Source organism: Mustelus asterias, chromosome 14 (assembly GCF_964213995.1).
Source record: "Mustelus asterias chromosome 14, sMusAst1.hap1.1, whole genome shotgun sequence".
NCBI classification, from domain to species: Eukaryota; Metazoa; Chordata; class Chondrichthyes; order Carcharhiniformes; family Triakidae; genus Mustelus; species Mustelus asterias.
Genome location: NC_135814.1, coordinates 67,114,525 through 67,134,374, shown reverse-complemented (window position 1 = coordinate 67,134,374; position 19,850 = coordinate 67,114,525).

Below are 19,850 nucleotides of genomic sequence, written 5' to 3'. Positions count from 1 at the left end.
TGCCACATTAGTTTAGATCCACCCGAACCACACTAGCAAAACTCCCAGCTAGGATATTCGTACCCCTCCAGTTTAGGTGCAACCCGTCCTTCTTGTACAGGTGCCATCCTCTCTTCAAGACTTCCCAGTGATCTATGTATTCAAAACCCTCCCTCCTGCACCGGTCCTTTAGCCACGTGTTCAGCTGTGCAGTCTCCCTGTTCCTAGCCTCACTAGCACGTGGCACTGGGAGTAGTCCAGAGATCGCTACCCTAGAGGCCCTGGTTTTTAGCCTACTACCCAACTCCCTGAATTGCTCTCGCAGGACCTCCCTGCTCTTTCTGCCTATGCCATTTGCACCAATGTGGACAATGACGTCTGTCTGGTTACCTGTCTTTTTAAGGATGCTTCCTACCCGCTCAGAGACATCCAGGACCCCGGCACCAGGGAGGCAGACTACCATCCTGGAGTCTCGTTCACGCCCACAGAACCGCCTGTCTGTGCCTCTAACCATTTCGTCCCCCACTACTATTGCTCTCCTGGTTCCCCTCTTTCCCTTCTGAGCCACAGAGCCCGATTCCGTGCCAGTGACCTGGTCATCGTGGCTTACCCCTGGAGTGTCATCCCCCTCCCAAAAGTATCCAAAATGGTATATACTTATTTTGGAGGGGGACAACCACAGGGGATACCATCACTGACTGCTCTCTCCCCTCCTCTCTCCCGTCTGACACCCATCCCTTACTGTTAAGGGGGACAACCACCGGGGTACTCTCTGGTACGTGACTTTTACCCTTCCTAGCCGTAACCCTGGTGTGATGACCTGCCTGTAACTTCTATCTATTAACTTCTCATTTTCCCTGACTAGACTAAGGTCATCGAGCCGCAGCTCCAGTTCCCTAACGCGGTCTTTCAGGAGCTGCAGTTCGACGCACCTGGCACAGATATGGACCTCTGGGAGGCTAGGTGACTCCATGAACTCCCACATCCGACACTGACAGCAAAACATTGGCCTCCCACTCATAATTACCCCTTCCTTTAAATTCCCGGATGAACGAAGCACAGAATCTACCCTGCCTCTGCCTGTTTGCGCCGAAGCCCGTTGAGCCAAAGCCCTTTAGCTCTCACTCTGCTCCCTGCTCACTCCGCTGCCCGCTAACAACGATGCCCGCAGGATAGTGCGGCCTGCTTTTAAACCTCCCGCGCACTTAAAAAAAAAACAAATTTTCTTCCCAGGTCACCCCACGGTCGGCCTACTTTCATTTTTCCCTTAAACGACTAGACTAAGAAACCCCGCGAAAAAGTAAGTAAAATAAAGCCAATCTCTTACCCTTTCACTCTAGCCACCAGTCGCTCCTCTCTCTTTTGCTGTGGTCGAACAATGAGAATGCTCCCCCAGGTAAGTAGCTTTTATTAAAAAACTACAAAAAACCTTCCCAGGTCACCCCGCGGTCGGCCTACTTCCATTTTTTCCTTAATACATCAGATGACCAAATGTTTGGCCAAAAGGTTAGGATTTAAGATTTGTCTTCAGGGACGTAGAGAGTCGTAGAGGTGTCGGAAGGGAATTCCTAAGCTTGGAGTCTTACTGAAAGCACAGAAATGATGGAGCAATTATGATTGGGAATTTGCAAGAGACCAGAATTAGAGGAGCAGAGATACCTTGGCACATTGTGCGGTTAGAGGAGATTACAGGGATGGAGAGGGACAAGGCTAAGCTGGGATTTGAAAACAAGGATGCGACTTTAAAAAACAAGACATTGCTTGGCTGGGAATCCATGTATGTCAGCGAGCACGTAGGCGATAGGAGAATGGGATTTTCTGCAAGCTAAGATTTAGGCAGTTGTTTTTTTGGATGATCTCAAGTTTACAGAGGATGGAATATGGAGGACCAGCCAGGAGTGCATTGGATTAGTTGAATCTAGAGGTAGAGAAGCTTTCAACAGCAGATAAGCAGAGAAAGGAACAAGGTCAATCAATATTATGGAGGTGGAAATTGGCAGTCTTAGTGATGGCACAAACAGGAAGTTGGAAACTCATTTCAAGATCAAATGTGACACCAGGGTTTTGAGGAGATTGGCTTGTCAATCAGCCAGCACATTTGTTTCATGCTGGCCTTTTTACTATAATGTTTCCTTGAAAGGTTAGCAATAACGTGTGTTGTTACTGGTGTTCTCCATGCTTTTAGTATATTTGATGATCAATAAAAATATTGATTTGGTGCTTCACGCAGATAGTACAAGATTAATAGATTGTGCTAAGATTCTGTTGGATTATTAGGATTGGCTCTCTGAGTAAAAATACTTTGATTCACAGTTTTACTGCCTTTTTGCATCCACTTAAACCAATGAGTTTTTTTTTCCATTCCCAGTTCAAGCAGCTCCTGATTCTCGTATTACTTTGTAACCTATATTTATGTAAAATTAAAATATTTCATTTAGCTGGAAACAACATGAAACATTTTTCACATTGAATCTCTATGTGATTAATCCTGAATATATTAACTGACACAAAGCACTTTACAGCCAATAGGATATTCTTGGAATGTATTCACAGTTCAACCTCAGCGAATACATAAAAGTACCATGGATCATGACATATTAGACAGCACCATTTACTGACGCCAAAAATCATATTTAGGCCGACACTGAGCATAGAAGTTGACTCTGTTGTTCTGGTAAAAATTGCTAAGCTCGCATTGAGGGCTGGATTCTCTGACCTCACCTGCAGCTGGGATTCTCCAGTCCTGCTGCAGTGAATGGAGATTTGGCTGAGTGCCAAATTCGCCATTCTCACTGGCAGTGGTGGTGGGGCGTGAATGGCTGGAAAATTCTGGCCTAAGAGTAGGCTTCAATTTTTCACCTCAAATGTTTTCCCTATCTTTGTGTCACGAGCAAATTTGGCTACAATTCACTCAGTCGCTCCATCCAAGCAGTTAATGCAGATGGTAAATACTCGAGGCCACAGCACTGATCCCTGCAACATTCCATTAGCTGCAGTTTGCACACCTGAAAATTATCCTGACTTTTGATTTCCCATTAGTCACTCCCAGAACCATAGGCTGTTACCTTCTGCAGTGAACGTTATGTGGTACCTTATCAAGTGCTCTTTGGAAATCCAAATGGGGAACATTTACTAATTCCCCTCTATCCACCCTCATTGTTCCATCTTCAGAGAACTCTGATAAATTTGTCAAACATGATTTCACTTTCACAAAACCATGTTGACTGTGCCTGATTGTATTATGATTTTTAAAAAATCTTGTTACTATCTCCTGAATAATAGATTCTAGCATTTTTGCATTGAGAGATCTGTAATGTCCTAACTATGTTAGGGGTTGTGGGCTTTAAGCAAAAATAAAAAAGACAGTTTGCACGGTTAGATTCTTATTCTAAGAACTTTTGCTTGTGCGGAGTAGAAAATGGCTTTACTATTAAATCATGTGACTGGCTCTTAAAGCAATGTTGCAACCACTTAAATATATAACATCCCTCCCCCTTTACTTCTGTGGTCATGACAACAAATTACTACAATGTTATACATAGGATCAATAATAGTGTATACACAATCAATAAGAAAGTCAATCAGGAGGATGTCTATTGTTCTTTGGTTGTATATAACATTCTGGAATGTGACTGTCCTTGACCCTCGAAGTATGATTTGGAACTTCAGCACACACTTCTTCTCTGGAACTAATTCTGCACCATTCTCGTGTGGTATAGTAGCTAAGACACAATCACCAGGCAACTCAGATTCAACAAAATCTTCCGTAGTAGTATTCATAACACAAGGGACTAAAGAAGTTGGTAGTTCTGGAGATGGATGGGGCGGAATGGTGGCACAGTGGTTAGCTCTGCTGCCTCACAGTGCCAGGGACCCAGGTTCAATTCCGACCTCGGGTCACTGTCTGTGTGGAGTTTGCACATTCTCCCCATGTCTGCGTGGGTTTCCTCTGGATGGTCCAATTTCCTCTGACAGTCCAAAGATCTGCAAGCTAGGTTGATTTGTCATGCTAAATTGTCCCTTAGTGTCAGGGAATTCGCGGAATAAATATGTGGGGTTGCGGGGATAGGGCCTGGATGGGATTATGGTCGATGCAGACTCGATGAGCTGAATGCCCTCCTTCTGTACTGTAGGGATTCTATGAAGTCATTTCAAGGTGACAACAATTGGTCAGCATGGTGTCGCCAAACTAGTTCATCTTCAATTTGAACCATGTAAGAAATTGGACCTCTTTTTGCTAAAACTATGACTGGTACCATTTCTCACTCATGGCATAATTACACACTGACACTCAATCTCCTTGTTGAAATGAATGTTGTTTTGCCCTCATGTTTCATCTAACAACTTGAGATTGTTGTTGACGCATTACTTTCTCTGAAGTTTCTGGAGGTAATAAATCAAATGTAGTTCTCAACTTTCTCTTTCGGGGTAGTAATGCAGGTGAACTTCGAGTAGTCACATGCATAGTGTTTCTTTAAGATGCTAAAAAGCTATTCACATGATGTAATGAGTGAACTTTCTTGTCTTGAAGCTCTTAAAGAATGTTTCAAGAATTGTATGAATCTTTAAATTAATCCATTGGTTGATGGATGATCAGGTACAGATTTTATATGCTGATTACCATTTACTATGAGAAAATTCTCAAACTCTTGAAGTAAACTGTGAACCATTATCACGAACAACCTGTTCCAGTTTACAAAATCTTGCAAAACCTTTATCAAGTTTTTCAATAGTTTGTTCAGATATAATTGATTTCATGATAACAACTTCTGGCCACTTTGAGTGTGCATCAATTACAACTAAGAATATGTAAACCTCGAATGGATCAGCAAAATCTACATGTAATTGTTGCCAAACCCTGCCACCAGAAATAACTACATGCTAATTCTTCATCTGGACTATACCAGGATGTCCTTCATGTAATTGTTTAAGAATTCTTCCATGCAGACTGGGAGGAATGGTCACTCAAATTCTTTATAATAGACATGAATCTTGGGCGGTCAACTCAAACTTTCTTGACACATGATTTCAAATCAGGATGCATACGATGCATTCCAGATATCATTCCGTTTCATACCATATCCATCACCTTCCCTATCACAGGATCATTTCTGGTATGTCTATGAACTTAAGAAGCTGTCACTGCCAAATGATTACCAGTGAAAAATAAAGAATATTAGCAAAACTAGTTGATGGCATCTACTCAATAGGTAAAGGCAAGTGTGATAATGTATTAGCATGACTCTGATTGATGATACTTTATATCATTGGAGTGAGGAGATAGGATCAGTGACCATCTTTGTAATTAGCTAGCAGCTAATGGTAGTTATGGGTCAATGATCAGTCAATAATGTGAAATGATGACCATATAAATAATGATGAAACCTTCATATGCCAAAAATTATACTTAATGCTTAGTTTTCTAGCTGAGCATAGTTAGATTCAGCACAAGTCAGAGTACGCCAAGCAAAAGCTCATGGTCGTTCTTCTCCCAAAGGTTAATATATGGAACACCTGCCCCTACTCCTTAAGGTGAAGCGTCACAAGCAAATAGCTTCAGATTAAAATGAACCAATAATTCTGACTTCTGCAAAGCATCTTTGATACCCTTGTACGTTTTCTCAGATTCTGTGGTCCAGTCCCATGACTATTTCATAGAGCAAATTATGCAATGGTTTCAGTAATGTCACTAAATTAGGAACAAATTTGCCATAATAATTTACTACTCCTAGGTAGATTGCATCACATTTGTCAGATGGGATTCTTCTAAAATAGCTTCCATCCTTTTCGGTTCTTTATGTAGGCCTTTACTATCAATAATATGATCAATGTACTGGACTGACATCTGGAAAAAGTCACACTTTTCTTTCTTGATACACAGATGATGTGCTTGAAGACGTTTCAATGTTGCTTCTAATTTATTCAAGTTCTCTTGTTCATTGGATCCTGTAATTAGAATATCATCCAGATAACATTATATACCAGAGAGACCACTTAAAATCTGATCCATTGATCTTTGGAATAGGACTGGTGTGGATGTTATTCCAAAGGGTAGTATCTTATAATGAAAAGGACCTTTATGAGCAACGATGGTAAGCAATAATTGAGATTCAGCAGCCACATTCGTCTGTAAATCTAAAAGATCAATCTTAAAATTTCTGCCCAACAATCTTACAACTATCCAACAAACAAATATTCAATTAAAGGAAGTTTCTAATAATCAGCACACACCACTGGATTTATGGTTTTAAAATCACCCCAAAGATGAACTGAACCATCTGATTTTATGACAGGTACGATGGAGATAGCCCAGTCATTCATTGTAACCAGTTCTAACACATCAGTATTATCAAATCCTGACTTGAGCAAGGATTCCAGAGCAACAACAGTTAGTGTCACTACTTTATGAAACAAAAATATCTAGTGCTGCGGCAGAAGTCCAAGATTGCTGAGACTACCAATATACCTCAATGCCAAAAACATCAGTTTCCAATGTCCCTCATTGGAAAGTGGCAAAACCATGACCATTATGTCACATTTCAACATGGATGAAACACCCATGAATTTCGTTATGTCCAGCAACTGAACGGTGGAATGGAGTCATTCAAAAACAGTTCTTGTGGAAACCACAGGGCATGAGAAGACAAGATTCATAGTGACACTAGCCTGCATGGCCAACAGAATGAAATTAAAGCCTTTGGTAACTTTCAAACTTAAGACCATGGCAAAAATCAAGTCCCCCGCAAAGGTTTTTGTGCATGTCCATGACAACAATTGGATGGATGAAGATGGAATGAAGTTGTGGACTGATAATATGTGGAATATGCATCTCAGTGGCCTGCACAAAGAATACATCTTATTAGTTCAACACATGTTCACATCCCATATAGCCCATGAGATCTGGCGGCACCTGCGAAGAAAAAGAGCCAAACTTTAGTCGAATGTCTGTAGTGCAATGGTCAGATGTGTGCCTCAAAAAGCCATTCAAGAATAATGTTCCTGCCAAATGGATGGTTAATGGAGGAAAAAACCTTCACAATGAGTGGAAATATGCATGCTGCCCTGCTTGATGTTTTGTCATCAACTTGTGGGATGCTATTAATGCACAAATTGTCATCAACGTATTGAAAAAGTGCTGAATATCCAATTCATAGAATCCCTACAGTGCAGAAGAGACCATGTGGCCCATTGAGTCTGCACAGACTCTCTGACAAAGTATTTCATCCAAGCCCTCTTCTCTGCCCTATCTCTGTAACTCCACACATTTACCACGGCTAATCCATCTAACCTACACACCTTGGGACACTAAGGGACAATTTTAGTATGGTCAGTCCACCTAACTGGCATATCTTTGGACTATGGGAGGAAACCAGAGCACCAGTGAAAACCCATACAGACACAGGGAGAGTGTGCAAACTCCACACAGACAATCACTCAAGGCCAGAATTGAATCCGGGTCCCTGGAGTTGTAAGACAGCAGTGCTAACCACTGTGCCAACATGCTGCCCAAATCAATGGGTGGAGGGAAAAGGATTTGTGGTGGAGAGATGATTCGGACAGCGAAAGCAGCGAAGCTGATCCAGAGTGAGATACTTAATGGTGATGCCATATCAAAAGTGACTCAGAATGAATTCCGATTCAAAATGGTAACTTTGTTTCTCCCTCCAGGGAGCTGCCAGCTGCACAGTGACATACAAAATGCACTGCAGCAAATCACCAAGGCTCTTTCTACAGTACTTTCTGAACCTGTGTCTTCTACCACCTCAGGTTAAATTTTCCTATCCCACCCACTGCGGGAATCGATGTGGGTGGGATGGTTTGATGGACAATTTAAAGGTCCATTGACTTTGGGGGAGGGGGAAATTTCCAGACCCAGAGCAGGCATAACTGGAAAATCTACCCCGAGAAGGACTAGGGCAGGAGATGCATGGGGACATGCCACCTGCAAGCTGCCCTCCAAGTCACACACCATCTTGACATGGAACTATACCAATACTCCTTTGCTGTTGCTGGGTCAAAATCCTGATAAATTTGTGGAAATTCACTTAGAAAGAATTTTCAGATCAAATACTTTTTACTCCACTGGTGACCAGGTTGCTGTAAATTGTTGGTAAGCGGTTGACATTGCTGGCAAGTTCTGTGGAGGTCTGAAGGAAAATGTCAAAATGGTATTAACAGTAATGATTGAAGGGATAGACAAATGTTTTGTCCTTCATGATCCTTATTAGATGGTGGTGATAAATCAAAGCTTGTCCACTCTAGTGTTTTTTCAATTAGTGTCGGTGATTTCTCACTGTTCTGAGCTTTCAAAGTAAGTTTTAATTTATCCCATGAGAATGAGAAAATAAAAAACCTGACTACTGTTATTATTTTTGTGGGAACAAGAATATAGGATTGGTGAAAAATAATCTTCATAATTTTAGGATATTATTCACTGTGGACCTATGGATCACTGGTTATACAATAGATTAATTACATTTGTCTCAACTTTTTCTTCATGTATAATTAAAATGATTTATTACTGGTCTATCTCCCATGACATTGCACACATCAGTCAGAAAATGTGGTTACTCTCTCATTTGACTCCAATGTCTTTATGTTCTTCCTGGCAGTGGTGACGGGGCATAAGACATTGGCGAATTCCGGCCAATATCTTTGTATTATTGCATCCAGCGCATCATATATTTTCAATTTTAATACTTTTAAAAGCTGGACACAAATAAGCTATTAAAATTGCTATTGCAAATTATGTTGCCTTTGGCATTTGAGCTGCAGTCAACATCAAGTCTCCAGCAAATATCTAATTGAATATTGATATCTACAGCCATCGGGGAATCACACATCTCTTTGCTTAAGGATGGACGAACACAAAAGGACTATGGAATTTCCAGACTGCCTGACTCCCTGTTTCATACTAAACATAAGGGAAGATGGAAACTCAATTGGTGGCAGGCAGGAGTGGCATGGTGGCACACTCACAGCGCCGGGGACCTGGTTTCGATTCCTGGCTTGGATCACTGTCTGTGCGGAGTCTGCACAATCTCCCTGTGTGCTCCAGTTTCCTCCCACAGTTCAAAAGAAGTGCTAGTTAGGTGCATTGGCCATGCTAAATTCTCCCTCAGTGTACCGACTAACCATTGACTCTGTCTACACTTCCTGATGCCTCGGCAAAGCAGCCAACATAATTAAGGACCCCACACACCCCAGACATTCTCTCTTCCATCTTCTTCCATCAGGAAAAATATACAGAAGTCTGAGGTCACATACCAACCGACTCAAGAACAGCTTCTTCCCTGCAGTTGTCAGACTTTTGAATGGACTTACCTTGCAATAAATTGATCTTTCTCTACACCCTAGCTATGACTGTAACACTACATTTTGCACTCTCTCGTTTCCTTCTCTATGAATGGTATGCTTTGTCTGTATAGCACGCAAGAAACAACACTTTTCACTGCATGTTAACACATGTGACAATAATAAATCAAATCAAATCAAAATCAAGACGGAGGGATTTTCCCAAAATAACGCCATTGCAGTGTTAATGTAAGCCTACTTGTGACACTAATAGATAAATAGAAGTGAATGCCTCTTATCACTTTCCCATTATATATATCCTGTATTCAGATGATCCCAACAGAGAGGACCCCCCCCCCCCCCCCCTCACCCCCTGCCCCACTTCCTGTAACTGTTTGCCAGTATTTTAGTTTAAACTTTGCCTCAGAAACAACATTTTAGCTAAATGGCTACAAGAAAACGCACCACCTGCTGTGAAGCCTCTCTATACGTTGTGAACCGTTCACTTCAACTTTAAGCCAACAAAATCATTCAACAAACAGAGCCTACCACACGAAGACCAGACATTGTAAACCAGAGACAGGGATACCGAGTGCCTGAATCACACCTCTTGCAGTTTTCTATCCTTTCAACATTTCTGTTGCGCTGCATGAGAATTTTCATTCTGAATGTCGATGACTTTTGATGTGGTTGAAGTTCTGCTTTCTTATGAAAATATACAATCATTGGGAGATGAACACCCTCCCTGCCTCAGTTATTCCTAATGGAAGCAAACCACTAACATGCTTGTTATGTGGACTGCTGGAAAAACTACTTCCACAAAGCAAGTTAACTACCTTTCATCAGTCTTTGAATTCACAATGGAGCTGCGCTGTTGACTTAAACACATTTAAGCAGGCCTCAGTTCAAATGGCATTTTAAAATAACTCAAATCTAGACACTTTGTGAAATAAATGTCTGATGTATCCTATACATGAAAACAAGAGCCCAGACTGCTGGCTGAATTGTCCCAGACCCGCAGAAGTCAATTAGGGGGCAGGGCCGGGAGCAAAGTCGTAAAATAGTGCGACAAGTCAGCCATCTGACATCTTTCTCCCTCCAAGGGTTCTTACCAGAGGCGGGGTCAACTTGTCAGTGGTTACCCACCTAGCAGTGGCGGGTAGAGATTAGGCCCAATAATTGGCCAATTGGGAGAACGGTGGGGTGGTTGAGACCCCTCCTGCCCACTGAGGCTGGAGCTCTGCAGGTAATTGGAGTGTTCTACCGACTGCAGGCCATAAGGTCATTGATGCCTGCTGTTAACTCACCCCAGCATGTGACAGCCATAGCATCAGGCTTCTCCACTGTAATGGCCTGACAGAAAAGGCTATGTGTTATTTTTAATATTTTTCCCATTGTTGCAGGGACCACCTCCATCTTGAGGCACCTTCACAGTCTCATGGCTGCCTCAGCAATGCCCACCTCACCCAGTGGGGCTGCCAGCCGGACCTCACCGTGGGCCCTCCTACTGGATGTCCTGCTTCAATGGTTTGCTCACCAAACGTAATTGGATGGGGCACCTCAGGGCAAATTCATAATTGGTTGCTTCCGGGAATATTACAACTAATGGGCTGCCATGACCACTTCTGTGTTCTCAGCTCAGATTTGATTTGATTTATTATTGTCATATGTATTGGGATATAGTGAAAAGTGTTTCTTGCACACTATACAAAGCATACCATTCAAGGAAGGAAAGGAGGGTGCAGAATATAGTGTTACAGTCATAGCTAGTGTGTAGAGAAAGATCAACTTAATATAAAGGTATATTCAAAAGCGTTATGGCAGCAGGGAAGCAGCTGTTCTTGAGTCGGTTGGTACACAACCTCAGACTTTGTATATTTTTTTCCGATGAAAGGTGGTGGAAGAGAGCGTGACCAGAGCCGTAGGGTCCTTGACCATGCTGGCTGCGTGGGGTCCTTAATTATGCTGGCTGCTTTCCCGAGGCAGCGGGAAGTGTAGACGGCGCCATCGGGATTGTGATCCAGCCAGGAAAATTCAATCTTGCCTGTCTGCCCTCCCCCATTTCTCTTTTACCTTCTCTGCCTCCCTCTTTCTTACAATTCATAGAAATTTGAATCCTTTTCACAAGCATACATGTTTAGCATTGATATGTTTTTGTTGTGAAAACCCAAGTGGATATTAGACAGTTGGCTTTAAAATGTAACTCTTTTTCAAAATTGAAGTCAAATTTAAAAAAAGTTACACTCCCTTTCTCTGACAAAGTCTGTTTCTCTCCTTCCTCTCAATTTAATACATTTTTACAGTTTATAGAACATGAAATAGAAGCCACAATTTTTATAGTGTCAGAATACCATCATTTCTCACATTTACATAAACTCTTTCTTTCAAAGAAAAGGTATCAATTTTATCTCAGTATAAGTTTGCACAATATGCCCTCTTGTTTTTCCAATCAGTACAAAGTGCAAGCCACTGAGGAAAAATATCCTTTTGTGGAGCTCACTGAATACTGGGGCATCCTGAAACATTCAGAACACTGTGTTTGAGCCTCTCATAGTTTAGTTTCTTCATAAACTACCTTTATTTCTGGTCCAACTCCACATACAATTCTCATCTAACACAAATTGTCACCTGTAGCCCCTTTATATATCAGTGACTTCTATTGAATAATTGACATCCAATTGGAAGGTCTGTTAACCCATTCCTAACACACTGTACAGGTTGTACAATATAAACTCCACCAACAGAGTCACAGCAAAAATATTGGACTGAATTCTACTGGCCCTGTTTGGTGGGAACAGAGATGGGAAAGGTGGAAAAATAGAACATCACTGTCCCAGCACCAGGAATTTTCCCAATGGTGGGCAGGGTGTGGGTTGTGAGGCAGATTAGCTGTCTGCTCCATGGACACAAATAATCTATTTACCTCATTAAAGGCTTTAGTAAGGGACATTTTACCATGCTGCCAGCATTTTGTCAATGGCACTCTTGTGACATAAGAGTGACGTGCCCAGTAAATATATGTCATATTCCAAACTTTAAATATATGGACCTCATTCAACATGATCTCTGTGAAATTGGCTTTTCCTTTAAAAAGTGGACAATGTGATGTAAAAATGGCCGTCAAAGGTCAGCTGACAGCACAGGGGGAGCAGTGTTTTGGAACACCCTCAGGTGCATGAAAAACTCACTTGGCTTTCATGGAGTTATATTATGTAGTTCATTGGGTGGGATTTTACTGCCTTGTTTGTCCTGGAACCGTAAAACCCTGCCCGAGGTCTGCCATGATCCTTTCCATGGTCCGCCACTCACCTGCTCCAATTCCTGTGGTGGGCAGGATGGTAAAATTCCAGCCAATGTCTTTGATTGTCCTTAAAGAAATCTGAAATGCAGAAATATGTCACAATAACAATTCTTTCCTCATTTATCCACTATTGGTTTGCAAAGAATTTGATGGGAGAGATGACACCACATTAGATCAATGTGTTATTTATACAAAGTAAGAAGTTTAACAACACCAGGTTAAAGTCCAACAGGTTTATTTGGTAGCAAAAGCCACACAAACTTTCGGAGCTCCAAGCCCCTTCTTCAGGTGAGTGGGAATTCTGTTCACAAACAGGGCATATAAAGACACAGACTCAATTTACATGAATAATGGTTGGAATGCGAATACTTACAGCTAATCAAGTCTTTAAGAAACAAACAATGTGAGTGGAGAGAGCATCAAGACAGGCTAAAAAGATGTGTATTGTCTCCAGACAAGACAGCCAGTGAAACTCTGCAGGTCCAGGCAAGCTGTGGGGGTTACAAATAGTGTGACATGAACCCAATATCCCGGTTGAGGCCGTCCTCGTGTGTGCGGAACTTGGCTATCAGTTTCTGCTCAGCGACTCTGCGCCGTCGTGTGTCGCGAAGGCTGCCTTGGAGAACGCTTACCCGAATATCACTTATTTATACAAAGCCATAATGTGGAATCAGTTCCGGGGGTAAGGTAAAGGCATTCAAGGAAAGGTCAACAGGGATATAGAAGGTAGATTTATTTGCTTGTATAGATATGTGAGGAAGGCGAATGAGGAATGTATTTGTATTGTATCTTTCCTGAAGTCTCTCTGGGTCTTTATCATAGTGAATCTGGTTAGCAGACCTCTTCAAATCCACTACCTCAGAATATAGCTCATTTTCCTCTTTGCTGTCCTCGTTGTTCAAAATCTCTCCTCGCCAGGTTGTGCTGGACACAGCATACCACAATGATATATTAGACCATTGTGGACCATATTGCAACAGCTTCACATCTGTCAAAGCATCTGAATTGCATCTTAAGAAGCCCTATGGCCTTTTTGATATTTGTTTAGTTTTAAAGTTTATTTATTAGTGTCACAAGTCGGCTTACCTTAATACTGCAATGAAGTTACTGTGAAAATCACCGAGTTGCCAGACTCCGGTGCCTGTTTGGGTACACTGAGGGAGAATTTAGCATGGCCAATGCACCTAACCAGCACGTCTTTCGGACTGTGGGAGGAAACCGGAGCACCCAGAGGAAACCCACACAGACACAGGGAGAATGTGTAAACTCCTCACAGACAGGGACTCAAGCCATGAATTGAAGCCAGATCCCTGACACTGTGAGGCAGCAGTGCTAACCACTGTGCCACCGTGCCACCCCTTGTTTATAATTTCTTCATTTAAGGGTCATTCGGTAAATTTGGTTAAATTTGATTATGGATCCCAACAGGGATTCAAACAGAGTTGATGATATTATGCACCTCAGGAAATCCAGTGATGAACCTAAATCCCACAATTCATTCAGCCTGACTGCCTCGGTTGATGCAAAAATATAGGCATTGGCCAGCCTTCCTGCACATGTCATTGGTGACCATCACGATGCAGTGATGAGCTGCAGACTGGGAAATCACAGAGAACTCCAGGGAATCCTTGAAAAGAATTTGAGGCACAGAGTGCTAGAGGCAATGAGTGTTCTGGTCTCCCCACACGAGTTGTTAAACTGTTTTATCTTACAGATGAGTGAATATAGGGAATAACAGCCAGTGCAAATTCCATTTTCTTCACTTAAACTCTCTTGCTTCTGAGACCTGGTCTGTGGGTTCAAGCCAATAATCCAATCTACACCAGTGCTACACTATGGTGCATCTTTGGGTCAGATATTAAATTGCCCATAAAAGGTACATATAAAAGATGGGGGTCAGTTAGCTCAGTTGGCTGGATGTCTAGTTTGTGATACAGAGAGATGCCAATTCCTGTACCGGCTGAAGTTATTCACGAAGGCCGGCCTTCTCAACATTGCCCGTCGCCTGAGGTGTGGTGATCCTCAGGTTAAATCACCACCAGTCTGCTCTCTCCCTCATAGGGGAGATCAGCCTATGGTCATCTGGGACTATAATGTGGACACTGATGAGCCTCTAGTTGTGTTTCAAAGTCAGAAAATGCTGGAAAAACTCAACAGGTGTGACAGCATCTGTGGAGAGAGAATAGAGCCAACGTTTCAAGTCTGGAAGGGTCATCCAGATCAAAATGGTGGCTCTATTCTCTCTCCACAGATGTTGTCAGACCTGCTGAGATTTTCCAGCATTTTCTGTCTTTGTTTCAGATACTAGCATCCACAATATTTTGCCTTTACCTTAGTGAATACCGTTTCATGTCGGAAAGCAGATAGAAAAGGAACTTTTGAGTTTACTTGACCTTGACATCACTGAGGAAGTTGGGTCTCACCGATCAAGAAACCAGATTAGGATCTGCCTTGATATACAGTCACCAAACCAAGCAATCCAATGAGACAAATATTTAACATTGACAATTAATAATACAATAAGTGAATGGTGCTAAATTTGGTCTCAATGCAAGCCACCATCAAATTGGTCTTGCAGATGAATCAAGACATTGTACAATAATCTATACTCACATTGGACTCTTTGGTTCAAGAGGTTCAACTTTGGAGTTAATTCAGCAGCTGAGTTACTTCAGCGCAGTTCAGTCTGCACTTATCTTGAAGGCATGTTGAATATCAGCGATGACATTCTTAGCCAGCCATACTGAAAATGAACTCAAGACATGCATGCATGCCTACAACCTACTGAGAGAATGTGACATTGCCTTGAACAAAGGCAAGTGCTTGTTTAATGAAAGCAGAATTGAGTTCTTCAGTCATGTGGTCAATGGTGAAGATGCATTACCTGATTCATGGAAAGTTTAACTCATTGCAAATGCTACAGAACTCCGCAGTCTTTTAGGGCTTGTTTGCAATTGTTTCCTTCCTGACCTCGCTACGTTATCTGATTCCTTAGGTGATCTGACAAAAAAAGACCAGCAAATGGGAGTGGACTAAATCACATAAACAAGGTATGCAATCAAACAATGGCTGCCAACAAATGCCTATTTCGACCCTGGAGAAACCACCCAGCTTGTGGCACATGTAAGCCTGCTTGGGTGAAGTGCAGTTTTCGTGCAGGAATACAAGGCAGACAACTCTTCCATTGTTACAATGGCAAGCCGATCACTAACACCTATAGAGCCCATATATGCAAACAGAGAGAGAAGCACTCTTAATCACAAGGAGTATCTTACATTTTCATCTCTTCTTGTAAGGACGTGGGTTTGAAGTAATAACTGATCAAAGATTGCTAGTACCTCAGAGTCAAAGATGACTTGCTACCACACGAAAGATGAGTTCTCAGATAAGTGACGAGTCCAATATGTGACCTACAGTCTCTGTCACAGGCGAGGCAGACAGTGGTTAGAGGAACGGGTGGGTGGGGTGCTTGGTTCGTCACGCGCCCCTTTTGATGTCGACACTTAGCTTCAGCTTGCTGTCAGCGATGAGACTCGAGGTATTCAACTCCTTCCCAGATGTTTGTGCCCGAGTTTGGGCGGTCTTGGGCCAGGAATTCCCAAGTTTTGGTGGCGGTGTTGCACTTTTTCAAGGAGGCTTTGAAAGTGTCCATGAAGTGCTTCCTCTGCCCTTCTGGGCCTCACATGCTGTGTCAAAGCTCCAAGTAGAGCACTTGTTTCAAAAGTCTCATGTCAGGCATGTATGGTCCACCCAGCAGAGCTAATCAAGTGTGGTCAATGCTTCAATGATGGGGACATTGGCCTGAGCAAGAACTGTGATACTGGTGTGCCTATCCTGCCAATGGATTTGCAGGATCTTGCAGAGCAGCGCTGGTGGTATTTCTTCAGGGTTTTGAGGTGCCTGCTGTATATTGCCCATGAGTCTGAGCCATATAGGAGGTTGAGTATCACTACTGCTCTGTAGACCTGTGGACTGTTCTGTAGGCTTGGTGCCAGGTCTGAGGTCCTGACTTCAAACACTCTCTTTCTCAGGTGATCGAAGGCTATACTGGCACACTGAAGGTGGCATTGAATTTCATTGTCGATGTCCGCCCTTATTGACAGTAACCTCCCAAGGTATGGAAGTAGTCCATGTTGCTCAGGGCCTTGTGTGGATTTTGATAACTGGGGGCAGTGCTGTGTGGTGAGGGCAGGTTGCTAGAGGACCTTTATCTCACAGATGTTTAGTGTAAGGCCTATGCTGTCATATACCTCAGTGGATGAGTTGACAATGGCTTGGAGCTCAGCTTCGGAGTGTGCACAGATGCAAGTATTGTTTGCATTCTGTAGTTCAATGACAGAGGATGGGACAACCTTGGGCCTGGCCTATCGGTGGCAGAGGTTGAACAGATTCCCATTTGTTCTATAGTTTAGCTCCACTCCAGTGGGCCTGAGCAAGGAGCTTGCTGAGGGTGAGGTGAAGCATTGTAGCAAGGAAGATCGAGAAAAACATTGGTGTAATATAACATCCTTGCTTGATCCCATTTCTGAATGAGAATTGGCTCTCTGGTGGATCTGTTGGTCCGGATCACGAGCTTGCACAGGCAGAAGATGGTGACAAACTTCTGGGGACAGCCGAAACGGAGAAGGACGCTTCATAATCCGTTGTGGTTGACAGTTTCAAATGCCTTTGTGAGATCAAAGAAGGCCACGTACAAGAATTGATGCTGTTCTGCATTTCTCCTGCAGTTGCCGTGTGGCGAAAGTAATGTCCATTGTGTGCCTTAGTGGGCGGAATTTGCATTGGGAGTCTGGGAGGAGCTCTTCAGCCACGGGGAGAAGGCAATTAAGGAGAACTCAATGACTTTCCCTGTGGGCGACAACCGGGAAACATCTCTGCAGCTACTGCAGTTGAACTTATCATCTTTCTTGAAGATGGTCATGATTATGACTCTGAGATTTCCTGGCACGTTGTCCTCCTTCCAGATAAGGGAAATTAGGGGCCCGATTTTACCATTGCGTCGTGCCCATTTTCAGGCGTGAAAACGTGGTAAAGTTGGGTGTGAGGCCATTTTAACGCGATCCGCGCCCGCGTCCGCGCAGATTGCCACTTTACCGAGACCCGGAAATGGCGGCAATCCGATTCGCGCCCAAAACGGGTGCAACGGCGATTTAAATGCATTTGCATGCATTTCAATTGAATTAATGAACTGCTCGCCCAACTTTATCAGCATTTCCCCCTTTACCGATCTGGAATCGCGCCGAAATGGACATGCTGAATAAAAGTCTGAATCGGGCACTGCAGCTGATGAAGAGGCGAGTTCAGAGCTTCCAATGGGTCTCTGACTCAGATCAGTGGTGGGGGGGGAGGGAGACGGGTCAGATCATTCTCTGGTGGTGGGGGAGGGAGGAGGGAGGGCCGATCATTGTCTGGTTTGGGGGGGAGGTGGGTCAGATGTACCTCTGTTGGGGGGGGGGGGGAGTGAGGCCAGATCATTCTCTGGGGTGGGGGGGGGGGGGGGAGTGAGGCCAAATCATTCTCTCGTTGTGGGGGGGGGGGCGTGAGGCAAGATCATTCTCTGGGGGTGGGGGGGGGGGGAGTGAGGCCAGATCATTCTCTGGGGGTGGAGGGGGGGGGTGGAGTGAGGCCAGATCATTCTCTGGGGGTGGGGTGGGGAGTGAGGCCAGAACGTTCTCTGGCGGGGGGGGGGGGGGGGGGGGGGGGGAGGAGGGAGGTGGCTAAGATGTATATCTGGGGGGAGGGGGACGGTGGCAGAGCAGGGGGGGTCCGCTGCCACTCTGCGGGCGATTGGTGGGGGGGGGGGAAGGAGGCAGGGAGTCGGATCGGTCTGGGTAGTGGGGGAGGGTGAATAAGGGGGACAGGGATGTCTGTGGGGGCCATTGCCTCCACGTTTCACTCCCGGGCTGCTTTCTCCACTTTTTGTGGCCCGGGAGCGATCTGACATGGGCGCGCTTTTTCAAATTTTTTTCTAACTGCGCATGCGCAGTTCAGAGCTCCGATCGTTTTGGGCACGCTAAGCCCTGCCCACAGCACGATTTAGACTCGCGATTTTTTTTTCACGCTAAGTGTGTATGGAGGCGCCTGAAAGCAGATTTCCAAGTCGGACCTGAATTGCGCCCAGATTCAGCACTGAGAATGAAAATGGTAAAATCAGGCCCTAGGTTATGATTTTTGTATCAATCATGCCTCTCTGCCATGTTTTAGTGTTTCAGCACAGATTCCATCTTCTCCTGATGCCGAGTAGTTCTTCAGCCGTCGAATGGTATTTTCTATTTCATGCCGGTTTGGGGTTGTGCTGAGATGGTGGTGGGTAGCTTGCTGTGGGTCGGAGTCAAGAACATTCACATTGAAGACTGTCTCTGTTAAGGAGGTCTTTGAAGTGCTTCTTCCAGCAGGTGCTGCTTATCTCTCTGTTCTGGCTGAGTAACTTTCCATTCTTGGCCAGCAGTGGAGTGGGGCCTTGGTGCGAGTGCCACAGGTGGTCTCAAATGTGCGAAAGAAACCTCACATGACATGGTTTTTGGCTAACTGCTGGGTCTCCTGCATCTTCTCCACCCACCATCATTAGGTTGCAGGTTTCTTTGCTGGACTTCAGCCGTATGTAGACCTGCTTACTTGCTCTCGAGTTGGGTTGCTGTTTCACGTTCAGGAAAGTCTTGCGCTCGCAGTTCCTGGATCTCCTGGTCATTCCTATTGAACCAGTCCTGGTGGTTCCTGGTCGTGTCACCAAGTGTCTCTTTGCTGATTATGCAGGCCTTGAGGATAGATCAAGCACTGCGGACACTCTGTGATTCTGGGTCACCGGAGTTGCCAGCTTGTTAGTGAGGCTCTGACTGAATAAGGCTCTCTTATCAGAAGCTTTGAGTGCCTCAGCTGCAGCATTGTTTCTGTTTCCGTCATTGCTTTGGGGCTACATTGATGGTAATCAAAGAATGGATGAGATAGTAGCTCATCCAGCAATCATCGGCTCCTGTCATGGCATGGGTGATATGCATGTCCCTTTCTTGGATGATGATAGAGTCATAGAATCATAGAATCCCTATAGTACAGAAGGAGGCCATCTGACCTATCGAGTCTGCACCAACCACAATCCCACCCAGGCCCTATCCCCATAACCCCATGTATTTATCCTGCTAATCTCTTGACACTAGGGTCAATTTAGCATGGCCAATCAACTTAATCCACACATCTTTGGACTGTGGGAGGAAACCAGAGCACCTGGAGGAAACCCACGCAGACATGGGGAGAAAGGGCAAACTCCACACTGACAGTGACC